This window comes from Miscanthus floridulus, chromosome 3, assembly GCF_019320115.1.
Source record: "Miscanthus floridulus cultivar M001 chromosome 3, ASM1932011v1, whole genome shotgun sequence".
Classification (NCBI taxonomy): Eukaryota; Viridiplantae; Streptophyta; class Magnoliopsida; order Poales; family Poaceae; genus Miscanthus; species Miscanthus floridulus.
This window is the reverse complement of record NC_089582.1, coordinates 6,288,047-6,314,807: the sequence shown is the minus strand read 5'-3', so window position 1 is coordinate 6,314,807 and position 26,761 is coordinate 6,288,047. Positions and strand designations below refer to the sequence as shown.

Below are 26,761 nucleotides of genomic sequence, written 5' to 3'. Positions count from 1 at the left end.
ACTTGGCTAATACTTGACTTGTGCATCAAGTGTGGTGAAATTGACTTGTGGTGACATCTGCATTCTGAAACCAGTATAAAAGAGATGATGCCCGCTTTAAAAGAGATGAAGCAAACGAGTACAAAAAATCATGTAATCTAAAAAGAGGATGAAATGTTCACTGTCCAAGATTGGTGTTTTTCTTAGAACAACCTTTTTTTTGTTCGTCTGGACTGGTGGCATTGTCAGTCTAAAAAGGTCAACCAAATGGCAATGTCAGAAAACCATTCTTGAACATATGAAGTGAAATAGTATTTTACACCCAATGTACAGGTAGTTCATTGTGAACTTTGGTGACTGAATGAGAAGTTGGGAGACTGAACAGGATATAAGGTGGTCTTATCAATTCTTTGATTTATTAGGCTGTTGTAAACTCATAATTCAAACTTGTTTGGTATCGCTAAGCTGAAGAGTCCAGCTATTGAGAATATACAAGCATTCTTTCAAAACAATGCCAGCAGTCAGTTACCAGTACAAGTAAAGTTCAATGTCAAATGCATCCTTCAATACAATAAGTTCTGAAGAAAGCATGCATATATTCCCCATCTTATCACTGACTAAACTTGATAAGAAAATGGGACAAACTTGGCAATATGTACAAACAAATCGCATAGAGAGAAGATACTAGTGTCATCTGCCCATTTAATTTCTGAAAAATTGGATGTAACAGGTGTAGATGCTTATTATGATGAATTGGTATGTGTTTCTTACGATGTTGCCTTATAACAAGCTAATATTGTTCACTTCTTTGCCAATTGCAAGGGCAAAAGACAGCAGAAAACATCCCATGTCAATCGGGTTCAGCAAAAACAAGTCCACATGACCACATGTATGTCATTGATGATGTGTGCCTTTAACTTCAGAGGAATGAAGTAGAGGACTGCAATCAATGTATGTGCAGGAAATTTTAACAAGAAAATAATGGGTTTTTTTTCTATGGATTGGACAAATCTAGATAGGTAACAAATTATATTCTTTATTCAAATAGCGAATAAGCTCATGAAAAGGAGTTTTTCAACTATCTTGGCACATATATACAGAACAAAAACAACAGTTACTAAAATGAGGACGCAATAAACAAAACAGACCATATATAGAATGATGACTATGTGAGCAGGAAATTACTGATGCAGATTCCACCATTGCCTGATACAGGGAGGCTATGCAACACAGTTCATAACTAATTCTTTAAAGTTTACTACTAAATTAAATTGTCTCAACAAATATACAAAATAACTAACCACTAAGTATCAAGGTACACTTTCATACATAATGATACATGGGACCAATTTGGCAAATGCAGTGGAAGGGACTAGCAACAAGCTAGGACATTGAGGACTCTAGCAAACATATACTGCAGGATAGTGAAATTATTATAGAACAACAGCCAAAGCCAAAGAAGCAAATAAATCAATTGTGATATCAGTGTACTGAAAAAATGAATTGCCAACAACCAAAATATTTGTGAAGATAGTACTGAAACTTCATGATCAGATACAATGTCTTAGGAGAACAAACAAAACAAGAGAACTAGAGAACTTCATTACTGGTTGGGCTTGATAAGCACTCCTAAGTCCTATCAGTGTTGGAAATGACTAGTATTTGTGAAGGTTGTTTTGTTTTTCCTGAGACTGTTGACCAGAAGTTTTATATGCATCTAACTACTGATTTCGGCTTGATATGCGCTCCTATCACTATTGGAAACAGAAGGCAGTATCAAAAACTAACATGTGGTAACTCCTCCTCGGTGTAACAAGAAATTTACTAAGTGTAACACGAAAGTAAAGGGTATAGCAGCTAGAATTATCAGGGTGCAGGTAATCCTTTTGGAGCCTATGTTCTACATACATTTCACAGAATCATTTAGCATTGGAGAAATAGAGACATTCCTTTTATTTTTGAAAAAAAGGGTAGATATCCATTTTACAAAATTAATTGAAACCTGTAGAGCTAAGAAGCGCAAGTTACTGAACCACTAGAGCCTAAGGGAATGAGAGAATGTCGAGCATGGAGCATGGTCCACCTAACTCTTTAAGTTTCCAACACACGTGTACAGCATTATTATTCAATTACTGTGCAATCAGCTTACCAGAATCGACCCTATCAGCGATGTGCTTTCCCTGAGCTGGAATGAAGCCAGATGTATGGAGTGATTTTATACGCCCTTCAAAGATGAGAAATACAGTGCTGTTAGACACACTAGAAAATTAGCGGAACTACCCCCCCCCCCCCCCCCCCCCCCCCCACCCCCTCCCTCCTCCTCCTTGTTGTTCCGCACAAAAACAAAAGCACAAAAGAAGAAGGCTGCGATACCTTTGTCATCTGAATCGTGCGCAACAATTAATCGTTCTGACTCTGAACCAATGCTGAGAACAAGATGATCCGACGACCCCTTCCACATTGTTCTAGCATGTGCAACTATAGAGACAGATGAAACTGATGCCTTGCCCACTGGTCCCTGCAGAGTAGTTGAAACCACCAAATTATAAACATGCTTAATTACATCTGTGCAGAGCTGAGCTAGGATGCAAAGAATAGCTCCTGAGCAACACATTGACAAACTACTAACATCAGAAACACCATAACAAAGACAATGTTAATCATATATTGACCAGTGAACATCACAACAAAAGAACAATACATTACTGCAAAACATTACGAATGCCAGTAGCAAATAAATCAATTGTTGGCAAATAAATCAATACATTACTGCAAAACTGGAGCAGTACTTAGCTAAGAATGTAGAGCAAATAAATCAATTGTTGGCAAGCTACAGCGTCGTAGGAGGAATGTTTAAGGGTCACTTGGCGCAGCATGTAAGCTGAGGTCAACTTCAATATAATGGAAGTGGAAGGGTGGGAAACAGTCTCACCATTTATCCTTTTCCTTTTTGAAAGTGCATCTAGCCCTTTAGTGGGTTTTGGATGATTGAATGACAACGTGATTAAATGACTAACCCATTTGCTAAGTGTGGACAGGTAATAGGTTATCTCACAGGTACTTAATGAAAGCCAAAATGATGTGTTGTTGTGTAAACAATCTAGTTCAAGCACAAGACAACAATGCAAATAGAATTCATGCAAAGGCTTATTTATTGTGGGATTTCCATGTTCTATGTGAAAGCAAGCTTGTAAGAATTAATTAATGAGACATAAGGGATTGCATATGGATTGGTCTCATATTTGAAGCTTGCTAAATTGAAATGAAAAAGATAATAATACATGAATGGATGATTCAACACAAGATGTGACTCAATGGCTTGAGATGGTGAAGATAGCAAGGAAAGGCTTCAAGGTACTAAGCAAGGGTGAAGGGCAAGCGACGGCTTGGCGGCCGAAGAACCTAGCTAGGGTGAAGAAGGAAGTACTTGCATTTAGTTGAGGTACTAATCAAGCTATGATGGCCACGTTTATGTGGAGGATCAAATCACTATTGGAGTGTTTGATGGAAGTGACTTGATACATTTGTGATTATTCAAATTTGATGAATGGAATCAAGTCACGTGCTCAAGATGGGTATGCTCAAGTAAAAAAATCATTATCAACATGTTAGCACCCCTATTGATGAAGATTGAAAGAGACGGCATCAATTCAAAATAGATCAACTCAAGTGGTATAAATTCATTTTTCCTTTTATCTTGAGTTTAATAGGTATACCGTACTATTAAGAGGGATGCATCATGTTGATAGATAATGTTCCATAAGTGCTCAAGCCAACCCATGTGAGTTTTGAGTATTTGAGCGACAAAAGAACTAACTTTATTTTTGCCCGGTATTTACCCAGCAGTGGTAAAATTATTGTTCTCGGGTTGGTTCGTCGGGAGTTCCGACGGTCGGGAGTTCCGGCAAGGGTTGGGGGTTCCGACGTCTCGCACTTTAACTATCTTGGAGGGTTCACTGTCCTGGTCATACCGGACGTGTCCGGTATTCATACCGGACGTGTCCAGTATGCATGACCAGAGGCCAACGGCTAGTTTTCAAAAGCCTTGAGGGTCGGGAGTTCTGGTATTCATCGGGAGTTCCGGCACCTCACATTGTCTCTGTAACTTAGTAACCGTTGGGGCAGTGTAAGTCATACCGGACGTGTCCGGTATGGCAACGGCTATAAAACGGCTAGTTTTTTCAAGGGGGCTATAAATACCCCCAAGCCTCCACCTTTGGAGGCTGCTGATTCTGCTGATATACACACACATTTTTGAGCCTTGCCAACTCTCACAACCCTCTCTTAGTGAGTGATTGATCAAATTTGCCAAATCAAATTGTGGGTTGAGTGAAATTCAAAAAGAGAGCAATCCAACCACTTGAGCACTTGTGCATATTGTCAATCTCGTGATTCGCTTTTGTTACTCTTGGACTTTTCAGTCCTAGACGGTTAGGCATCGCTGGAGAGCACCCGAGAGATTGTGGTGTGCCTCAAAAAGTTTGTAACGGTCGATTCCGCCACCTCGGAATCATCTAGTGGAAGGAGGAAAAGGAGTTGGAAAAGACTCCGGCTAGAGTGACCTTCGTGGTACCCTCTAGGGCTGACCTTCGCTGGGTCGCCCGCAGCCCCCTCAACGGAGAGTAGGACTCCAATGAGTCCGAACTTCGGTAAAACAAATATCGTGTCTCAATTTGCATTTCATTCGATATTTGTGTTGCTCTAGCTCTTGTGCATGTTCTCTGTGTTTACTGTCATCTCGAGTAGGTACCTGCAGTTTGGTTTGAAGATAGAAATCGAAAGGAGCAAGTTTAGGGCTGCTCTGTAGAAATCGTGTGTATCGGACACGTCCGGTATACCTACCGGACACGTCCGGTATTAGAGCTCAGTGCTGAATTTATTTGATCCTTGCGCTAATCATTGTGATGTAGGATTGTGGCTCCTAGATTTATTTAGTATCTTTTACATACTCTGTGGCTAACTTGTGAGGAGTGGTATTACTCTTATTTGGAGTTTCCATTTTGGAAATTCCCTTTACTAATTGTTTCCGCATTTAAAGGTATTAATTTTCAGGTACGCCTATTCACCCCCCTCTAGGCGGCATCCTAGGTCCTTTCACTTTTGCTGCGCCGTCTCATCCCCACTTCTACTCTGAGAGAGTAGCTGTGCTAGCCAACGCCGCCCAATCACCTACACAAAGGGGAAAAGGTGGAGGGAGAGAGGATCTGGGGAGGAGTTAGGAGACCGAGGAGGAGAGGAAGAGGGTGACGTACCGCTAGATTCAGCGGGCGAGGTAAGGCACCACCGCCGCCGGCGATGACGAGGCCACACACAGGCCTGCGCCGGTCGTGGCTCATGATGCATCCGACGTCATTGAGATGAGGCAGCTAGGGTTTCGTCGACCACAGTAGCACAGGTGGATCGGTGGAAGGAGGCAGCGTCGGGTGGCACCCGCGCCGGCAGCCACCAGCGGGCCCCAGGCGCGTCGCCGAGGAGGGGGCGCTGTCGGCCATGGCCGGGCTGGCTACCCTTCGCACCGGCACAACACCCAGCGGGGGACGCCGTCGGCCCGCACGGCCACGAGGCATGAGGAGGGCGTGGAGAAGGAGGAGGAGGAGGAGGAGGGCAGCCGTCGCCACGTCGAGGCCCGGCGCTGCCGAGGTGCGGTGGCGCTGCCGTGGCCGCGTCGGGAGAGCAGGGGAGGGAGAGAGAGCGCTACGGGAAAGGAAGGGACGGAAAGAGGGAGAGAGGGGAGGGTAGGAGTATTTTTACCCAGTGCGGGTACTCCTTGGCCGACACTTGCACAGTTGCCAGCAGAGAAACGCCGACAGATAATTTATAGTCTTACAGTCTTATTGCCGACAGAAGATTAGACATTAAAACGATATACAATTGCCAACACATAATATGTCGTCCAAACCTGCCTTTTGCCAACACATAAGTGTAGGCAAATGTGTGTCATGGTGTAGTGCCATGGCGCACAGCGCCGCTGCCGCGCATCGCGTCCCTCTCCATCCCCACTCGTCTGTCAACTCATCGTCAGTACAGTTGACCACCTAGTCCGGGCCAAAGTCCGCTCTGTTTTGTCTTGGCCCAAGCCCAACGTGTTGGCTCATTTTTGTATTTTGCCTCCTAGCAGAGCTTCCGCGTATACCAAACTATATAGAGATATTTAGTCTTAAAAAATACTCTTTCTTCCATGGTCCTATTTTTTTTTAACTTACCTATAAGGCCTGAAAACGAAAATTCCTTCCCGATATGGCCTTTCGTCCATTTCTATCACTTAACGATGTTAAGTCAGAGGTAAATGACCATTCTACCCCTGGCAAAAAAAGTGTAGAGTTTAGTTTGTCTATTTTAGATTTGGAGTAATATTGTACAAATATTGGAGTAAAATTTTTTACGTTATTTGCGCAATATTACTCCAAATCTAAAATAGACAAACTAAACTCTGTACTTTATTTTGTCGCTAGGGGTAAAATGGTCATTCTACTCCTAACTTAACACCGTTAAGTGCATGAAATGGACGGAAGGCCATATAGGGAAGGAATTTTTGTTTTCAGGCCTTATAGGTAAGTTAAAAAAAATAAGGCCATGGAAAAAGACGCATTTTTTTGAAGGCCATACATGTAAATATTTCAAGTATATATGGGGACCACGAGTGTCGAGCTAACCTGGGCCGGGTCCATAGTCTGCACCTTCTCGGCTTGGCTCAACATGTTGCTGCCATTTTCACGGCTTCTTTTACCATTCTTATTTTTTCACGATCGGGACTGAGCCCTGTTTTTTTGTTAAGAGACAGAAAGTTTTAAAAGGTTACAATAGTGTTTTCATTCTTGCTAGCGAGCCACCGGTGAGGATTGAAAAACTAAGGCTGCCAACCCACAACCTACGCGTTGTCACTGCCGCACCCTTCTTGCGCCGCCTACCTGGGAATAGCGCATGCATTCCCTCCTTCACGGGCGATAGCGGCAGAGCGAAGGCTTGCTGAAATTTTTCAAAAGATGCCTGATCGGGGAGCTCCGTGGTGGTTTCAAAGCTAACCTCTTCATCATAACTTTCCTCGCCTGGTTTTGGCTCCCTCAACTTATTTTTAGCTTCCAGACGAGCGTTGTGCTGGGGCAAAAAATCGTCATCTGTATCATAGTCGATCACCTTGGTCACCGTCAATCTAGGAGGGGACGTGACGAGGGGCTGTTGCAGTAGCCGTCAGAAGGAGTCAACGAAATCCTTGATGACATCGGCAGCTATGGCCCTGTTCGTTTGTCTTATGAGCTGTACTGTTTCCACGAAGGAACATTATTTTTCTCTTACAACAAATTAGCAAACAGTACTTTCAGTCATGGCTTTTCAGCGAAGCGAATAGGGTCTATGTCTGTTATGGTGGTGGTGGCTGACTGGATGGCATCTGGGCCAAAAATCCGGCGACACAAGCATCCCATCAGGGCCATCAATCTCCACAGGGGAGAGGGCAGTAATGGAGAGGTTGAGGCCGTGACAGCAAGCATGCAGTCCACAAGCCCAAAACAATCAGCTGTCGGACTTGTGCTCATGGCCTGGCCACCCATTAGGCTTAAGTCCTCCTGAGGATGGGCCCCAGGAACTCACGAGACCCCGTGGCATGACGAGAGCAGTGGGCCGGGGTTCAGGTCATCCCTGGATTCCTTCCATGAGAACATTCCCCCGGAATCTAGCAGCAGAAAAGTCCACCGCGTGCATGGGGTCCAGAGTAGAGGATGCGACCTGAGATTGTGAGGACGTCAGCGGGTGTTTGGTTGTTCTTCCTAAAATTTAATCGCTGTCACATCGAATGTTTAGACACATGTATGGATGTATGGAGTATTAAATATAGACTAATTATGAAACTAATTGCATAGTTTGCGACTAATTTGCGAGATGAATCTTTTAAACCTAATTAGTCTATGATTTGACAATGTTTTGCTATAGTGAACATGTGCTAATGACGGATTAATTAGGCTTAAAAATCATCTCGTAGAGTACTGACGGATTATATAATTTAATTTTTTATTAGTATCCGAATACCTTATGCAACATCCTTCCGACGTACCCCTTAAATTTTAGTCACCGGATCAAAGACCCCTAAAGCCCCCTTTGGCACGGCTCATCCAAAACAGCTTCACCGATGAAGCCAAAGTCGGTGAAGCCAGAAAAACTGGCTTTTCCCGGTTTCTAGTTCATTTTAACCCCGGCTTACAAAATGGCTTCATGCTATAGTGCCTCGATTTGCGCAAAATAGATGAAGCCGAAGCCGGCATAAGCCGTGCCAAAGAGACCCTAAATCGCCAAAGTGGACCAACTTTGCCGCAATAGTAGAGTTGGGCGTCATGACCGCAACTCCCGAGTTCACCTCGAACATCTCGCCCGAGGACGACACAGGCGCCCCCAACGAGCGGCGGGAACTCATTGAAGCTGAGCCGCTCGTGAGCAGAGCAGCGATTAGCCTGTTGGACTGGGTGTTGTCCTTGACTCGACGACGACTGTCGAGGCTTTGCAGCGAAAGCACCTCAATGGGTCCCGACTGGAAGCAACCTTATGGTCCCGCACAAGGCACACAAAGCATCACCCACGTAAGTGCGCCATGGCTGCGGTGCTCTTCCTTGTTACCTCAACGACCTCATGTGGGTTGAACGACCGCGGCTCTGTTCGTCTGGTTGGAAAAACGACGGCTGATGCTAATTCTAATGTTGATTTGTTGCGAGAGAAAAATATTATTATTTCGCTGAAATGGTATGGCTGATAAGATCAAACGAACAGGGCCCACGTAACTCCGGTTGGCCTCACCGCAGGATGTCCTGCCACCCCCACCCATGCACATTCCACTACTACAGATATCATTTGTAGGGGCGGCTCAAGACCATTTGTAGAGGCGGTTTGGCCAGCCGCGCCTGCCAAACCGTCTCTACAAATCATGCATTTGTAGGGGCGGTTTCCAGACCGTCCCTACAAATCGATTTGTAGAGGCGGCTGGTGTTATCAGCCGCCCCTATAAACCGATTCGTAGGGGCGGCTGTAGTACCAGCCGCCCCTATAATACCTATTTGTAGGGGCGGTTCAGTCTAGAAAAATTTAAATTTACAATTCAAATTCGACCAGAACCGCCCTGTTTGTTTGCATGTATTTCCGTGTTCACGTTGCGAGTGGGTGATCAACGTTCCAAACCACGTTCGCTCAACGTCCCACTGAACGCCCCGCGACCAATATTCCGAACCGCGTTCGCTCAAGCGTATTATATAAACTATAAGCACAAGAGTATTATATAAACTGCAATTACAAGTCCAATTCACAAGAATATATACAATCTATCATTAAATAGACATAATTCACAAGGTAAAACCAATGTCAAATTCTATACACATTGTTATCAATGGCCTAGAGCTAGCCTTTCGTTTCACGAAGATGTTGGTACTGAGGATTTCTACCTAAGTCAGACTCTCGGTCATGGTAGGTGCCTTTGACGTGTAGAATCTGGTCCAATATGAAGTTGCAAAGGTTGCCGACGAGCTTTAAGAGTTGGTCATCGTATGGGTCTCTTTTCATTTCTTTCTCTTCTTTCCACTACAAGAGAACAAGTTTCGGTTTAGTATTTTATACCATGTACGAAGTTTTTATACTACAGGTGAAGAGGTTCAAACTTACCCTTAAGGGATGTCTCCTGTAGGCACCGATGTTACTTATCATAGAACATACATAGTATCCACAATGTACACTCCAAGCTTCTACTTGGGGCACTGTGTGTTTTGCATATGGAAATGTTAAGTAATGCTTTTGACAGCCATGTAATGGAGTACTGAAGAAGTAAGTTACACTTACCGCACATAGTATTTTTATAGCCAGTTTTTCCTTCCTTGCTGGATCATGCCTTCCATGATGTTTAGTGACATAGAACCTAAATGCCCTGTTCGAATTATTTTAGCAAATACAACTTGTTAGTATCCAAAAGTGAACGTTACAAGTATGTATACAAACATATAAGCTAATGAGGATTGTCGATATGTATACGTCTTGAGAATCGATATAAAGTCTTTGTATGTCACCAGGTCCCTATCTATTGAATCAAAGACCCATGCCATGCTCCTCTCGACATCGATGCCTATACAAATCCAGTGGTTGTTGCATGGATTTAATCATAGAACTAGATAAGCTCTTTTGCATCGAATAAAATATATCGAACAAAGCTTTAAGTATAGAGTTGAACTTACTCGAAGTTGTATGGTAGCCATATAGTAGAGTATAGTAGAGTGCTGTTGGAGAATTTTGAAAGTCAGGGCAATGTATGCCACAACATTAAGGGACTCTTCCCTTAGTTTCGACGTACGGATATGCTCTTTCTCCCGAAGGGTCTTTCAGCACTAGCTCTTTGTCATCCAGTTTCCACTGTTTAGGGTAATTAAAATTTGTTTGTGATATAGCTTGAGGGTCTATATACCCGGCTTTCACACTTGGCATTTGTTTTACAATGTGCACTTGCATTCTACAAATCACGGCGTGGGTTAGTTACAACAAAATTCAAAGATTACATTCATATCATATTGGGAGGACAAGGACTTACAGGCACCATGTGTGAATTAGATTCATCTCCATTGCTCCGAGGTGAAAGCATGTCTGCATGTCATTGAAGTCAAAGACAATTTTCTGGCTAGGCTTCCAAATGTGTCGGTGGGGAAGCATGCTTGTATGAGGTCTATGCTTGTTGGGAGAACACACAAGTACCAATCATGGAACCTTCTCATTCCAAGTGGTAGGCGTTGGATGTCCCGGTTTGGTAGGAAGGGCTTGCCTCTTTTATATGTTTTCGGGCAATCCTTTGACCATTTGATGGCATCAACATTTGGATACTGCTTTGCTGTTTGGTGGAGTTTGCTAGTGACGGCCTCCTCAGAAGCCCGTGATGGGACTTTTTCAACTTGGTTCTCAGGCTTGAACTGGTCATGGGAATACCACTTGGACATCGACGAGACGTCTTTCATCATAATATAAATTGGTCTTATGGTGATTGGATGCTTCTTTCAAAGTTCCCATTCAGGCACATCCTCATCTTTTTGTGCATCACCTTCTTCAGGAGGCACTCGTTGTTCATGTATCGGCTGTGCTTGTTGAGAAGACCGTGGCATCTCATAATGCACTTGCTCGGTACGAGCTGGAGAAGGTTGTGGCTTATCTGGCACATGCTCGCTAGGAGGTGGGGAAGAATGTGGCATCTCAGGAATGTGGTGGTCACGAGACAGTGAAAATATCTCCCCAACCTCAACAACTAGCTCCAAATTTGGGAGAGGGGGATGCGGCGAAGAAGCAGTCAATATAATGTCCTATTTGTGCCATAGGATGAACTGCCCCATTATGTCTCCGAGTAACACTAGCCCCTTGGGAGTTGCGTAGTCTATCCTCCACTACATGAACTCGAGCTTCATAGGTATGCACCTCGATCCTAGTGTAGTCCGGATGGTATCTTATTATTGTGGTGTAAGCCACCGAGAGAATGTGCCACACCCATTGCCATCCTCCATCACAATGTTCTGCTGGCCGCTGAGAAACACCAAGGTGCAACTAGTTGGTTCCTGTATGCGATCGACGGGGGTTGTGGCTGCAGTGGAACGTTGGCTGCTAGGAACTTTCGGAGGGCTGCCAACTAATGCCAGTTCTCCGCAGCGGCGTCATTAATATCCAGTGGCTCTAGTAGAAGTCCTTGCTTCCTCCAGCGCCTTCGCAACTAGAGCCTTCACTTGGAGCTCAAGATTACTCTCCCAGCTCTCTGCCATGTTTATTGTACATGTGCCTGTCCTCTTCGAATCCTTGCTTCCAGGTCAGTCCTTTTCCCTAGCCCCCTGGTGCGGCCTGTGTGCTCCTTGTTTCCCAAGCCAAGGCTAAGCTCAGTCCCTCTCTCTAGAAGGATTGAATGAGCCCTTCTCCTTGTCTTCAGCATATTTTCAGTATCCTTGATACTTCCTCTTGGGTCTCTAGCTTATCAAACTTAAGATTACCACCGGATGATTCTGTACTCCGCATATATCCAATTCCTTGAGCGTACCTTCAAATTCGTCACATCAATATTCCCAGCAGTTGCGGCCTCTTCGTCCATCTTCCTAAACTGCTCTTCCTTAGCATAGTAGCCACCAGGGCCTAGATGATGGTGGTGTTTGTTCCTCTTCACCAGCTCGGTGTTACAGGCACTAAGCTTCAATGCCTCCGATGAAGTCTTCTGAGCCACGAGCTCCTCCCATTGACTAGGAGTTATGTTGTCGAACTCGTTGAAGGGAATTAACCCCTTTTGGATATACTTCTTATTGAGCTCTGACCTCCAACATCGGAATGACTCTCCCATCATCCTGAAAGCATTTTTTTACCAATTCGTGCTTACCCTCCAAAAATCTAAAATTGAGCTTCAGCTGCCTATCCCATAGTTCATCCTTTTTCTTCTCTGGACCTCTTTCCAGTTAGGGATTATTGGGTTCAATTTATCTCTAACTAGGGCCCCAATCGCATTATGGAATCATCCTTTTAATTCCTTCGGATCAAGGATCTCCCCTGCTGGCCCAACCTCCGTTATCACATAGTATGCCTTATCTGGATATTGATTTGCTTTTCTATCCTCTCGTTTCCTCTTAGGCTTGGTAGTCATGGTTGTGTCTTGAGGTTGTGGAGCAGAGGCCTCAATGTTCGTCTCTGTGGCTGTTGCCTCTGCTCTCCTTTCCTCTACTCCGCCTTGTCCAACGAGATGTCACAGACGTCGACGTCATCTTTTCTGAGTTTCAGGAGGGACTTGTATATACGACAGATCAAAGTGTTAGCAGAGGTAACACAGCCAAAGCTTTAGCAAAATTTACAAGCTAAGGCTTTATCCCTACCTCCTCGTTTGGGTCAAAATCCTTGCCCAAATCTTCCTCCATTGGTCTCCTTCTGGCTTCACGTGGGAAAGGATCCTCGGGACTTACATATCCCTCTTCTGAGTCATCATCATAATCATCCTCTTCTTCTTCTTCTCATTCAGTAGCCTCTCCTGCTCTTCCTTCTGCTCCCCTCTTCCTCCTCGTCACACTGCTCTTGAGTAAGCATCACTTCTAGATCCTTTTCTAACTTGTTATTGAACTGCTCCTGAGTAAGCTGGTCCTCTAGTGCTTGCTCCTCATAGGTTGGCTGCTCATAATGCTCAGGGGCATCGGGCTGCACTGTCTGGTGTCGACGACATTATTTCGCTCTTTGTTCTAATAGATGCAAGAAAGTGTGCTTTAGGTACGTGAGAAGGTATAAGAAATAAAAAAGGTCTATAAACCAAAGTAGTCCTATAAAACAACAATATATCAAAAAAATGAGTAGTAGCAGTAGTAGAGGCCTCAGAAACATGTCAATCATCATTTGATCATGAACTTGGAGCATCAAGGCATCATAACAGAGAAGAGAGGAGGAGGTAATATAGGGGCGGCTGCTAGTGATGCCAAGTTCCTTACAAGTTCTTGATCATCAGCTCATATTCCATATAATGTATGGACTTGGATAATTTCATCATCGGCAAAACAAAGGAGAGGATAGGAGAGGAGAGGGGAGATTCGGCAAAACATATGGAGTTGGACAATTTCATCATAGGCAAAAGAGGAGAGAGGAGGTGAGAGTTTGCCAAAAAAAAGCAGCTGCTGGTTGCCAAAAAAAATAGAGCAGCTGCTGCCAAACATAGAAGTAGTACAAGTAGTAGACAGAAGACCAGAAGTAGTAGAAAGAAGTAGTAGGGAAGACAAAAGTAATAGAAGCATTAGACAGTTGTAGTAGGGAAGTAGTAGAAGTAGAAGTAGTTGACAGAAGATAGAAGTAGTAGAAGTAGTATATAGTATTAGTAATGAAATAGTAGAAGTAGTATATAGTATTAGTAATGAAGTAGAAGAAGTAGTTGAGAGAAGATAAAAGTAGTAGAAGTAGTAGACAGTAGTAGTAGGGAAGTAGTAGAAGTAGTAGACAGAAGTAGAAGTAGTTGACAGAAGACAGAAGTAGTAGACAGTAGTAGTAGGGAAGTAGTAGAAGTAGTTGACAGAAGTAGAAGTAGTTGACAGAAGACAGAAGTAGAAATAGTAGACAGTAGTAGTAGGGAAGTAGTAGAAGTAGTAGACAGAAGTAGAAGTAGTTGACATAAGACAGAAGTAGTAGAAGTAGTAACAATAGTAGTAGGGAAGTAGTAGTAGTTATCATGATAACAAAAAACAGAGTAGTCCAAGAAAATATCACAAATATAGTCAACAGTAGAAACCGGCCAATGTGAAAACATAGGAAATCACTTACTGCTATAAGCAAAAAGGCAGAAATTAAGAGTATATTTTCGTTTGACAGAATCAACAAAACATTACTTAAGGAATCATTTGTTAAAGCTCAACGAAAACATCCAATACTATAAATGATACAAAGAGAGCACCAAATTACAAGTTGACCTATGATGCACCAGAAAAGGCACAAGTATTCACCAATGACACATATACAGACCCTTTCAAATGTGGCTGACAGACTTGTTTTCAGTATGTACAGATTTAGCAGCATAACTCAGTTAGGTTGTTGAAGTAGAATACCACATAGCTCGTAACTCAGTTACTCTCAGCGAGGGACAGGATACCAATGAGTTGCATCTTGTCAGTGCTTGAAAACTCTATACAATTGATGTTTATGATGTTAATTATCAAGTTCTATCATTCCACTTATTATGGTTCTTTCCCATTGTAGAATTGACTTGAAAACGAGTGCTACAGTCTGTTTATATTATTAACTTCAGTTGAGAAAAGATACTAGCAAAATCATATTAAGTGCAGGTAATATCATGGAATATCTGGGTACAACTACTACAGTATATTCGGTGTACAGTTAGATCTTTGAAAAACACTGTGCTTTTGAAACATTATGAAATGTTCGCAAAAATATTCTATTGTGAATTGAGTTGTGCGCAAAAAAGTAATAATAAAAGTCTAAGTTGAATATAGTGGCTTTGATTGATTCTCAACTCATCTCTGTTTAGATATTTGATGTGCTTGTCATCTGATATACTTTCTTCCTTTTTTGTGTGTTATAATGGTGGTGATTAGAGAAAAACAGGAGGATTAGTAATATGGAGATCAGGGACTTCTATTTCTCTGTACAGGGGAGTAGATTATGATGAACCAGGAAACCACTAAGGGGTCAAAGAAGAATTCAGTCTCTTGCTATGAAGTCCCCAATTAAAGGGTCTCCTAATGCTTCCTCACTACCAACTGAGAAAGCAAACAGTGTACAAGATAGCAATGGACCTTTAGTTTCTAATGCTGCGAAAGAGGAAATAGTTGTACAAGCACCAGAATATCAAGTATGAAGATGAAATTGACAAACTATTGGATCAACTTGGCCCAAGATACACTGACTGGCCTGGATCCGACCCGTTACCAGTAGATGCAGATTTACTTCCTGCAACCGTGCCAGGTTACAAGCCCCCTTTCAGAGTTCTGCCATATGGTGTCCGGCCATCTCTTAGCCGAATGGACACTACCAATTTACGCCGTCTTGCCCGGGGACTGCCTCCTCACTTTGCTCTCGGTAACTTCTGTTATGCACTTATGCTTTAGTTAAACTATGAACTTGTCGATCCATTGTACTATCTTATATTAATTTCACCCTTACTAATGGATGTTAGGACGAAGCAGACAACTCCAAGGCTTAGCTAATGCTATGGTAAAGTTGTGGGAGAAAAGTTCTATTGCTAAGGTTGCTTTGAAGAGAGGAGTACAGCTTACCACCAGTAAGAGGATGGCTGAAGATATTAAAGTAAGTAAACAAAGTGTCTCTTGTTAGATTTGTACAATTTGGGTAGCATATGTAAATATGTGTATCCTAGTTAGAAATGTTAATTGATCACTAGCAACAGCACAATACAGATTCGAAGTCCTTCTAGGTTTTCTTTTGCAACTGTCATTTTCATCCATTTTCTAGCAGCTTGAAGTTTGTATTTTATTTCTTAGTCTTACTAAATGAGCATTAATGCTACCTATGTACTGATTTGGGCTCTTGATCAATAAAAAATGTTGGCTGATTTTGCATGAAAAATTCATAGGTTCTATGAAAGATTAAATCGATGAGAGTTGTGGTCCTGTGGAACATAGATTACGAACCAAAATGTTAATGTTTACATTTTGGCTCCCTGTTATAGAGAACAATCTGCTACTGCTGTTTTTCTTTTCACTTATCCATTTGTTCAAGTTTTTAGGTAGGTCTTGTAGTGAACTAATGATTCATAGCTAATGTTTTTTTCAATCCACATCAGAAATTAACAGGTGGCGTGATGCTTTCAAGGAACAATGAATTTATAGTCTTCTACAGAGGGAAGGATTTCTTGTCCTCAGAACTTGCAGAGGTGCTGCTAGAGAGGGAAAGATTAGCAAAGTCACTTCAAGATGAAGAGGAAGCACGGCGAAAGGCAGCATCTTATTTTTCTTCAAGTGCTGAGACATATGTACAACCTACTGTAGCTGGTACTCTAGGAGAGACTCTAGAGGCTAATTCTAAATATGGAACTAAACTTGATGAGAATCATGCGGACAAAATGACAAGAACTATTGAAGCTGCAAGACATGCTGACCTCGTAAGAAAGCTAGAGTGGAAGCTCTCACTTGTAAGTGACCAAGTTTGAATAGTCTAAGTTCACTTCGTTAGATTCTATCTTATCTTCTGGAAACATTTTTTTATATGTGCCTCATGATGTCCAAAATACGTCAAGAACTTATATTTTCCCCCAAAATATGGCAGAGTGCAGATGCATAGTTTTAGTATGACAAGTAGTTTAGGGCGTGTTCTTTTCTCTTCTTGTTGGTGTCTCTTGTTGGGTTTTCAATCTAGGCCCCAATTGGCTTGGGACTAAAAGGCTTTGTTGTTGTTGTCATAAGTAATATAGGGTCATGTTGCATCTAAGCTTGTGTGGCTAAATTCTTGTATGCATTGTATCACTGGAAGATGCAAGTTATATGATTTGAATCAAACCAATTTCACTTTATTTATGTACAGGCACAGAAAAAGATAGGAGAAAGCTGAAAGGGTACTAGGAAAGGTTGAGACAGCCCTGAGGCCAACTGAAGATTCCAGACCTGAAACAATAACAGATGAAGAGAGGTTCATGTTTCGGAAACTTGGTCTAAGGATGAACGCATTTCTGCTCCTTGGTAATTCTCTGTCTTTTTCTTTTTTGTGTTGGACTTTTGCACAGTTACTGGGAAACAGTCACTGGACACATATGTCCTATTATATTTTTAGTCTGTTGCTACCTCAGATTGCCTCTCTTCAACCTTCATTTTTTTATTCATGGCTTGTGAATTTAAAGATGACAAAAACTCAACAATTTGTTTGGTATGATCTCCATGAAGTTATGATGGAGAAAATTTTCTAAGTGTATTATGTGATTTCTGTGCACTTGTCTTTTAGTACTCGTCTCTTTGTTGTTAATAGTTTGAAAAGTGACCAATTAATGTCAAAAATTCTGCAAGCCACGACAGGAATTTACTTGGGCTGAAAGACCCTATATGACTCGCCCCCCATCTAAGCATCAGTGTCAACAGAATAACAAATGAAGGAGATCCGAATGCTAAGTATGTAATATACATATATTCATCCTATATTTTCCACCTTTCAGCTTAATAAATAGATACTAGCCTGCAAGCTCACCAGTTCCTAACAAGCAAAACAACAATTTCTTCCTGAGACTCTTAATTTCCCATCACTGGAACCCTAGAATTCACAGCATTCATAAAACAAGCAGATCCAATATTCAGGCCACTCAATTATGTGCATTCTATTTTTAGAGTTAATTCATGGCTTTATTTTGTTCTAAGCAGTAAGATGCAATGATGCATAGAACTTTAGAAAAAAATGAAATTAAATGATGCCTGGCATTCGTATGACACTAGTATCAATCCAGTATAGCAATTATTAACCCAGCCACTCAAGTACATACAGACACAAGTTCACGACTCGATGGGAAGATAATCAAGCGAGCAAATGTGTCACTCTATATCAATAATGTGTCACTCTCAATCACTATCTGAACTGACATGCTCAAGAATCCACACACACACGTATCCTTAACTGACATGCATACTACTAGCAACTAGCAAGACTAGGAAGGCAAAAGTACGACCCAGATGTATATTGTCGCGTTCAGATCTGGAGCAGATAGCGGAGGCATACCTGGAGCAGAGAGCGGGGGCGTTCAGATCAGCTCGCTTCGCCGGGAAGTCGCGGACTGAGACAGGACGCGGTCGCTGGGGGAGTTCACGCCGCCGGGAAGTCGCAGGGGCCGAGCGAGTCCGCGCCGCCGGGGGAAGTCGCACCGAAGACAGCAGGAGGGGATGGTGCCAGCCCGTCTTCCTCAGCGTCGGGAAGGGGAAGCGGGAGGGGAAGGAGGCGGGCGACCTTCACTGCCGCTGATCCGGCGGCGCGCGTGCACGAGCGTCTGCGCAGGAACTGGCGCCCCGAGCGAGCAGGGGATGGGGAGAGACCTGGCGGCGCGCACTGTGAACCCTACCGGCGTGGGAGGGGGAGGGGGTGAGCAGGAGAAGAATTCACGTGCGCGCACGGCCGGGCGCACAAGGGCCGGCGAGGACGGGGCGGCGGCAGCCACCCGGATTGTGAGCTCTCGCGCAAACCCTAGCCACCGTGACGGCCAGCCTGGGGAAGGCGGCATTTGGGGGAGGAAGCGTGGCGGGCGACGGAGGCTGTCACAGGAGGACGGCGGAGGTGAGAGGAAATGGCGCGAAGAGAGCAGTGGCTAGGGCACAGAGACGGTGGCGGCGGCGGGAAACAGTTGGGCAACCTGGCGACGTCGGGAGAAAGAAGAGAGCGCCCAACACTTGTTCACCCGAGCGCCCGTGGTTTTATACCCAGGACGATTTGTAGGGGCAGTTCCTGATCCAGCCGCCCCTACAAATGCATTTGTAGGGGCGGTTCCTGATCTAGCCGCCCTTATAAATATTTTCTATTTTATTAAATTATTAATTCTATATTTTTTATATCACAAAAATACAAAGTAAATGTATATAATATTTTGTATTATTCTATATATGCACAAATATATATAAAAACAATTGTAGTCATAAAAGTTATAAACATAACTCAATCTTGTCGTGTGACTATAATTTGAATTTTAAAAATTTGAATTTTAAAACTTCGACTTTAATTTTAGGATATTAAATGATCTAAAATGAAAATGTTGTAAACATAAAAGTTGTATAACTCATCAACATGTACAACTTTTATTTTGGTCATTTTGTCATGTGACTTTGTTTGAATGATTCAAAATTTAAAATTCAAACAATTTTAACTTGAAACTATATTTTGAAAGAGTAAATGATTTCAGCTGAAAAACTCATGAATACCAAAGTTGTAGAACCTGTCAATATCTACAACTTTTATTTTGATCATCTTTTCATTTGACCAAATTTGAACAGTTGAAATTTTGAATTTCAATAAATGGCAACTTCAAACAAGATTTTGAAACCTTAAATGATTTCAACAATAAAAGTCGTTAACATAAAAGTTGTTGAACTCATCACTATCTACAACTTTTATTTTGGTCACTTCTTCATGTGCCAAAGTATTAGTAAACATTGTTTATAAATTCACATATGACTCATAGTTTCATGAACTATACGAGAGACATGTTGATTTGTGAAACAATGTTTACTATCACTTTGTCAGATGAAGAAATGACCAGAATAAAAGTTGTAGATCTTGATGAGTTATACAACTTTGATATTCATCACTTTTTCAGCTGAAATCATTTAATGGTTGAAAATCTCGTTAGAACTTGTTATTTTTTTTAAATTGAAATTTGAATTGCTCAAACTTTGTCAAATGAAAAGAATGACCAAATCAACACAGTAACTTGATAGGGCATGATTTTAGAAAATTTTGAGAAAAAAATCATCACATTTGGAGTTAGTATGAGGGAGAAAGACTAGTTACAAATTTTACGCAGAGATTAAAAAGAAAAATTACAACTGTTCATGATGATCAATGATGAACAAGTGTGATTTCTCTTTTTAATCTGTGGCTGAAACTTGTAACTAGTTTTTCTTCCTCATACTAACTCCAAATGTGATGGTTTTTTTCTAAAATTTTCTAAAATCATGCTCTATCATTTTAGTCTAGTCATCTATCTTTTTCACTAATTTTGAACATTTAAATTTTGAATTTCAGAAAATGACAGCTTCAAACCTGATTTTCAACCACTAAATGATTTTAGCTGTAAAGGTGATGAATATAAAAGTTGTTGAACACATCACTATCTACAACTTTTATTTTGGTATCTTTTTATTTGACAAAATTTGAACAGTTCAAATTTTGAATTTTAGAAAATGACAGCTTCAAACCTGATTTTCAACCACTAAATGATTTCAGCTGTAAAGGTGATGAATATAAAAGTTGTTGAACACATCACTATCTCCTACTTTTACTTTGGCCATTTCTTCATTTCATAAAGTGTTAAGCGATTTCATAAAGTTTTAGTAGTAATAGAGTGGATGTTGAAATAGATTCATCTGGATGTTGCAACGGGTAGTCTCACACACATGCATAAATGTAGTCTCACACACATGCATAAATATATAGTATTACACACATACATAAATATATAGTCTCACACGTATGCATAAATGAAGTCTTACAAACACACACTTACACAAACACTCCATGTTCAACAACTAGCTAGCCCGCTGTAACGACTTTCCCCTTGACACCTTTTTGTTCCCATGGCAATATATCTTTGGGTAGGTTCTTTTCCACAACACTGATCTTCTTAGGAAAGTCTATGAATAGCGGCATCTCATCGTAGTTATTGTAAGCTTCAACATCGTCCACACCATCAACTCCGATAATGTGCTGTTTCCCGGAAGCAACCACATGCTTTGTCTTCTTCTTCGGGGGAAGGTTATTTTGTGGGTCAGACATATAGAAAACTTTTGAGACACGTAAAGCGAGCATCCAAGGGTCATATTGGTAGCCTAGATTCTCGAGGTCTAGGACTCTCAATTCGATCTTGTTCAGTTGGTGTTGTTTGACCCAGCGACATCGAAATAGGGCCACCGTTATATCCCTTCCATAGTCAAGTTCCCATATCTGTTCAATGATGCCAAAGTATTAGATCTTTTGCCATAATCTATCGAGAGCCTCTATTCGAATGCCGCTATTTTAGTTTACATATTTACTATCCTTTGCGTGGGCATAGTACGTATACCCATTGATGTCATAAGCACTCCAAGATATCACTTGTCTCGATGGTCCCTCCGCCAACCTATTGATGGTAATAGAGTCTATGGTTTCTCTAGGCGGTATGTTTTGGTCCTTCAACCATGTAGTTAGTCGTTGCTTATGCTGTTTCATGACCCAATCACCTGAACGACCATTTCTCTCTGTCATAATAATAGCCAAGTGTTCATCAATGTACGGTTGCATCAGTTGTGTACTCTGCAAGATACTGTAATGCGCCCGACTCACCTCTTTGTAATCATGGTCGATGAACACTTTTCTACCACTGGTGCCATTCCTAGCCAGCCTACCCTTGTGATGAGAATCGGGTTTACCAATCCCTTTATGTACTTTTAGGTACTCTTGACAGCACTCGACGACTTCTTCAGTATTGTAACCCTTTATCATGGAGCCCTCTAGGTATGCTCGATTATGCACGTATCGACTTAGAATCGATATGAACTGCTCGTATGACCACATTTCATGCAAGTAGCAAGGGCCCAGCACCTATATCTGATGAACCATGTGAATCATGAGATGTGGCATTATATAAAAAAAGCAGGAGGTAAACACATCTCTAGTTGGTTTTGTATCTCCACCACAAATTCATGTAGGTCACTCAGCTCTTGCTTGCTAATTGTCTTCTGTGAGATCTTCGAAAAGAAGTAGCACATATGGATGATGGCCATTTTCAAGAACTCTGGCTTTATAGCCCTGATTGCAATAGGTAGAAACACTATCAGCATCACATGACAATCGTGAGCCTTGCAGTGTGTTATTGACAAGTCCTTCATCGACACTAGCTTCTTCACATTTGCTGAAAACCCAGTCAAGACTTTGACCCCCTCAGGAAAGTGCATATAGCTCTCTTCTCGTCTGGTGTTAGGTTGAAGCACGCTGCAGGCAGAGTGTATTTTCCATTAGCCTCAGGTACCGGGTGAAGCTGTGGCATCACATTTAGCTCCGCCATGTCTTTCCGTGCTTTCAGACCATCCTTTGTCTTGCCTGTGTCCATCAAGGTAGCAATGAGACTCTCAAAGATATTTTTCTGCACGTGCATAGCATCAATGGCATGGGGGGACTTCCAAGTCTAGCCAATAAGACAGATACTGAAAGAAGATTCGATTGTTTCTTGAAAGGTACGCATTCGACAGGAGGTGTGCTTCTATCTCTGTTCGTCCCATCCGAATTCTTCTTTCCATAGACGATGCGTATGTTTTTCACCATTCTGTACACGTGTTCTCCGTTATGACGTCTCTCCGGAGGGGGTTCAATCTCTGGGGTATTGTCATAAAATCTAAAGAACAATTTGCTTACGGTACTTATGACTTGTCTTTAAGAAGCAGTCGGTTCCTTAGGTAAACTATCTTCTTGGATGCATCCAGGTACACCCATGTAGTACCATCCAAGCAAACCAAGCATCCCGTCTTCCCTTTGATTCCGTCCTAGACAAAGCAAACTAGCGTGAGGGTAATCATTGGTAGTAACAAATATTATTGCTCTACATATGAAGTCCTCCTTTTCGGAACGCATCGTACATCGGCTCCCCATGCCTCCATAGCCTCTCCATTTCTTGCATCAAAGGCTCGAGGAACACGTCTATATCAATGCCTGGTTGTTTAGGGCCAGAAATAAGAATAGTGAGGAGAAGGTACTTTCTCTTCTGACACAACCACGTTGGGATGTTGTACATGGTCAAGATCACTGGCCAAGTGTTGTGGTCGCTCATCCTCTCATTGAAGGGATTCATTCCATCGGTGCTCAAGCCAAATCGTACATTCCTTGGGTCATCGCTGAATTCTTTGTGCTTCTCATCGAACCTTTGCCACTGACTACAATCAGCCGGGTGTGCAATCTTATCATCATCCACCTTGCGCTCATCATCCCTCCATGTCATGAGTGTGGCTTCTTTAGGGTTTAGGAAGATACGTCTCAAGCGGTCGGTCACTGGCAGGTACCACATTACCAAGGCAGGAATTCTTCTCTGCTTTGCATCGTTGCCTAATGGAGTGTCCTCTAGGGGGCTGAGATTCTTGTACCACCTTTTTTGTACCCTTCTTATTCCTCTTTTTCCCCGTGGAGGCTTCATCCTCACCGTAAATGTCATTGTTCTTGTACCGGCTGGCCCCACACCGGGGACATTTATCCAGTGACTTGAACGTTTCGCCACGAAAAAGTATACAGTGGTTGGGGCATGCATGGATTTTTTCAACCTCCATTGTCAATGGACTTATGACCTTCTTCGCTTGGTATGTGTTGGCGGGAACTGAGTTTGGTTGTGGCAGCACCCATGACAGGAGATGCAATAGATCATTAAAACTATAGTCTGACTAGTCAGTACTTAGCCTTCAGGATGAGTAGCTCAAGCACAAAACGTAGCAATATCCAATGTGTCGGACAACCCTTTTCAACACCATACACAGTCTCCTTCGATGCTTTTGTCACCCTTTCCAAATTTTATAGACCTTTTGGGCTATTTAGTAAAATCTCTGGTCCAAGGGCTCGAATCATGTCCTCATAATCATCTTCATCCCCGACACAGTGCTCCACCATCATTATTGGCACCACCTTCGTCGTTACCATCCCAAGCCACCAGCATCACCACCTTGTTCATTGCCAAACTCGGAATCCATTCGTGCATCAAGCTCTGCTGAATATTGGGACAGGGATTCTAGGGTTTCGTCGTCGTATTCCTCCTCATCCTCGTCGTTAACAATAACCGTTTCACCATGATGAATCCACACTGTGTAGTCCTCAACAAATCTTCAGCATAATCAAATATGATCTGATGATAGTCACATCTAGTCCATGCCATACGGTTCTTGCAATCTTTACAGGGATAAATAATTGTATCCTTATTATCTATCAATGTCGTTGCATGCTTCTTTGCGGCTTCAATAAATTTATCCACCTCTTCACGGAAAACCTTCCTTGAACCTTAACGAACCATACATCCAAGAGTTCCTGTACTCCATCTTTTACAACAACAACAAAACAAACATTAAAGGACTACTTATTCAGATATATATAAAAATGAATCAAATTAATAATTACTTGAGAATAATTGTATATACTTCGGATATATATGAATATAAATCAAATATAATTACATGAGACATACAAACACACCATGGTAGAGGAAAATTAATTAATGGCCCATTTATCCATAAATAATTAAAATACATATTTGTTGATTACAATAAACAATTTCAAAGACAACAATTAGAAACAATTATATTTTACCCAAATATCTTTCATACAAACCCTAGTCCAATTCCATCAAACATAAATTTACAAAAACGAAATTAATAAAAAAACCAAACCCTAGATCTAGATCTACATGCACATGAAACATCCATAAAATTAACTAATTGTTCACTAAAATCAAGAAACATGGACCAAATAAGGGTATGATCTTGTTCCCCTAACCTAATTTACCTTAGTACATTCAAAACTTGGGTCTAATTTGCTTCATAAGTAGCTCAAGCACCATAGAAGAGAGAGAAAAATAAAACTCTAATTACTCACTAACCAACCATTAAAACTTCAAAAAAAGTGTGGAATAGCATTTTCTTATCTTCTACAATCTATCCACCAAAGGATTTGAGACCAAAACCTTCCCCCCTTAGTAGAGCAATTTTTGGGAGGTGCCCAAGGCCTCCCCACCTTTCTTTCACGGGTTGGAGTGAGTGACCCGAGGAGGAAGAATGTGCTGTAGTTTTTTTATACGTGGGTCATTTGTAGGGGCAGCTGGTGATTGAGCCGCCCCTACAAATAGCAGGTAATTATACGCGGGACATTTGTAGGGGCGGTTCAATCACCAGCCACCCCTACAAATAGAAACACCGGGGGCGGCTGGTGTGTGAGCCGCCCCTACAAATCAGACCCATTTGTAGGGGCGGCTCATATCACCAGCCGCCTCTGCTGTTCCATTTATAGGGATGGCTGGTCTCTGGGCTCCCAAGCACACCACTGTAGGGACAGCTCCATCACAAGCCGCTCCTACAAAATATTTGTCCCGTTGCTACAAACCGTTTTTCACGTAGTGTTCGGCGGCACGATGCAATGGTGACGGGACACCCTAGGCCCAATCCGTTGTTGAGCAAGAGCTCATTGAGGTGGCAGGCGATTGTCGGACCTCTCGAGTGGCAAGCCATGAACCTGCTGGGGCCTTCGGCACCTATGCCCACGTTTGGATTGCCTCAGGCCAGCCTCGCGGCCATGAATCTAGCCTCCACACACACCAGCAGGAGGATCCCCATCACCAGTTCGCACCAGGATAGACATGAGTCGGGCCCAGGTGGAATTTTCCAGTGGCAGCGGCGCTAGCATCTACACATCCACCAAATGCATGATGGCTGGGCTGGCAGACGGGGATGCGACGGAGGTGGGGTTCCCATCGGATAGGAGGTCGTCGTCATCAGCCCACTGACGGAGCTTGGATCTTCCCACCGAGCTACCTCCCGGGTGGAAAGGCAGGGCGGAGGGATAGAGGCCACTCGCCACGCGTGGAGACGACGAGGACACTAGCCGGCTGTGCCGGTCATCCTTCAGATTAGACGAGGTAGTGGAAAAGCGGCGTAGGGCGGTGGCCACCGGGCTCGGAGTCGGTGTCGGCGCGGCCACCCCTCAAGCAAGAGCCGAGCATTGATAGTGGTGGCGCTGGTGACTCGAGCAGAAACTAGATGGGGGCATCGAAGGCTTTGATCTTGCCGATTCTTGGTTGAGCGCTAGAGTGAGACCCATCAAAGGATAGATTAGACGTTGTTGGAGGCTGATCTGGGTGCTGATGGCATATGGAATGGCTGGGGATGGTGCAGATCTGGGTGTTTTGGGTTCAGGCGAGTGGGGGTTGACGGAGGGGAGGAGCGGGTCCTCCATCCCCTTGGGAGGCTACCATTCTTGTCTAGTAGAGGATTCATCAAGATTACAAATGTCACTTCTGCCTTGTATATTCTCAAAGTAAACCAGAAAAGTCATTCAGAAACTTATTGTAAGTTTTTATTAATCTCCTGTTTTTTTTTAAAAAAATTATTAACCTCAAGCACTGTTACAACAATTTCCTTACAAATATCTCTTTTGAAATCATGAGTACTTTTACCTCACATCCAAATTTTGTTTATAGTGCTTCCTCAGCAAAAAAAAACTGAGATGGGGTGACTTAAATTCTCTAACTCCTTTCGCCCCAGAAAAAGTGCCTTGCCATTGTAGTAGTCGATCAATAAATTTCAAGTTTCACCACACTTATATAAAAATAGTATCAACGTTAGTATTTCCAATTATATTTACTGCTCTATTATGTATAGAGAAATTTTGTCAAATTTAAAATTTGTTGACTCTCAAAAATACAAGACAGAGGAAGTACAGGTGTTGGAGGGCATCAAATCGACAATTATTGCTACTCAAATCAAATAAAAAGAAGACAATGCTTACAGGTCGCGATGCGATCATGGATTGCAGAGAAGTACATGAAGCAACAGAAAAAAATCCCATGATTATCTAATCTCCTTCCGGAGCCTACTGTACGGTTAAATACAAGTTATACATGATCGAT

At 42.5% G+C, this 26,761-nt stretch overlaps 1 pseudogene; it reads left to right on the top strand.

Moving 5' to 3' along the window:
* Positions 1–8,303: 8,303 nt before the first annotated feature.
* LOC136543040 (CRM-domain containing factor CFM3, chloroplastic/mitochondrial-like) lies at positions 8,304–18,390 on the top strand (annotated as a pseudogene).
* The last annotated feature ends 8,371 nt before the right edge of the window (positions 18,391–26,761 follow it).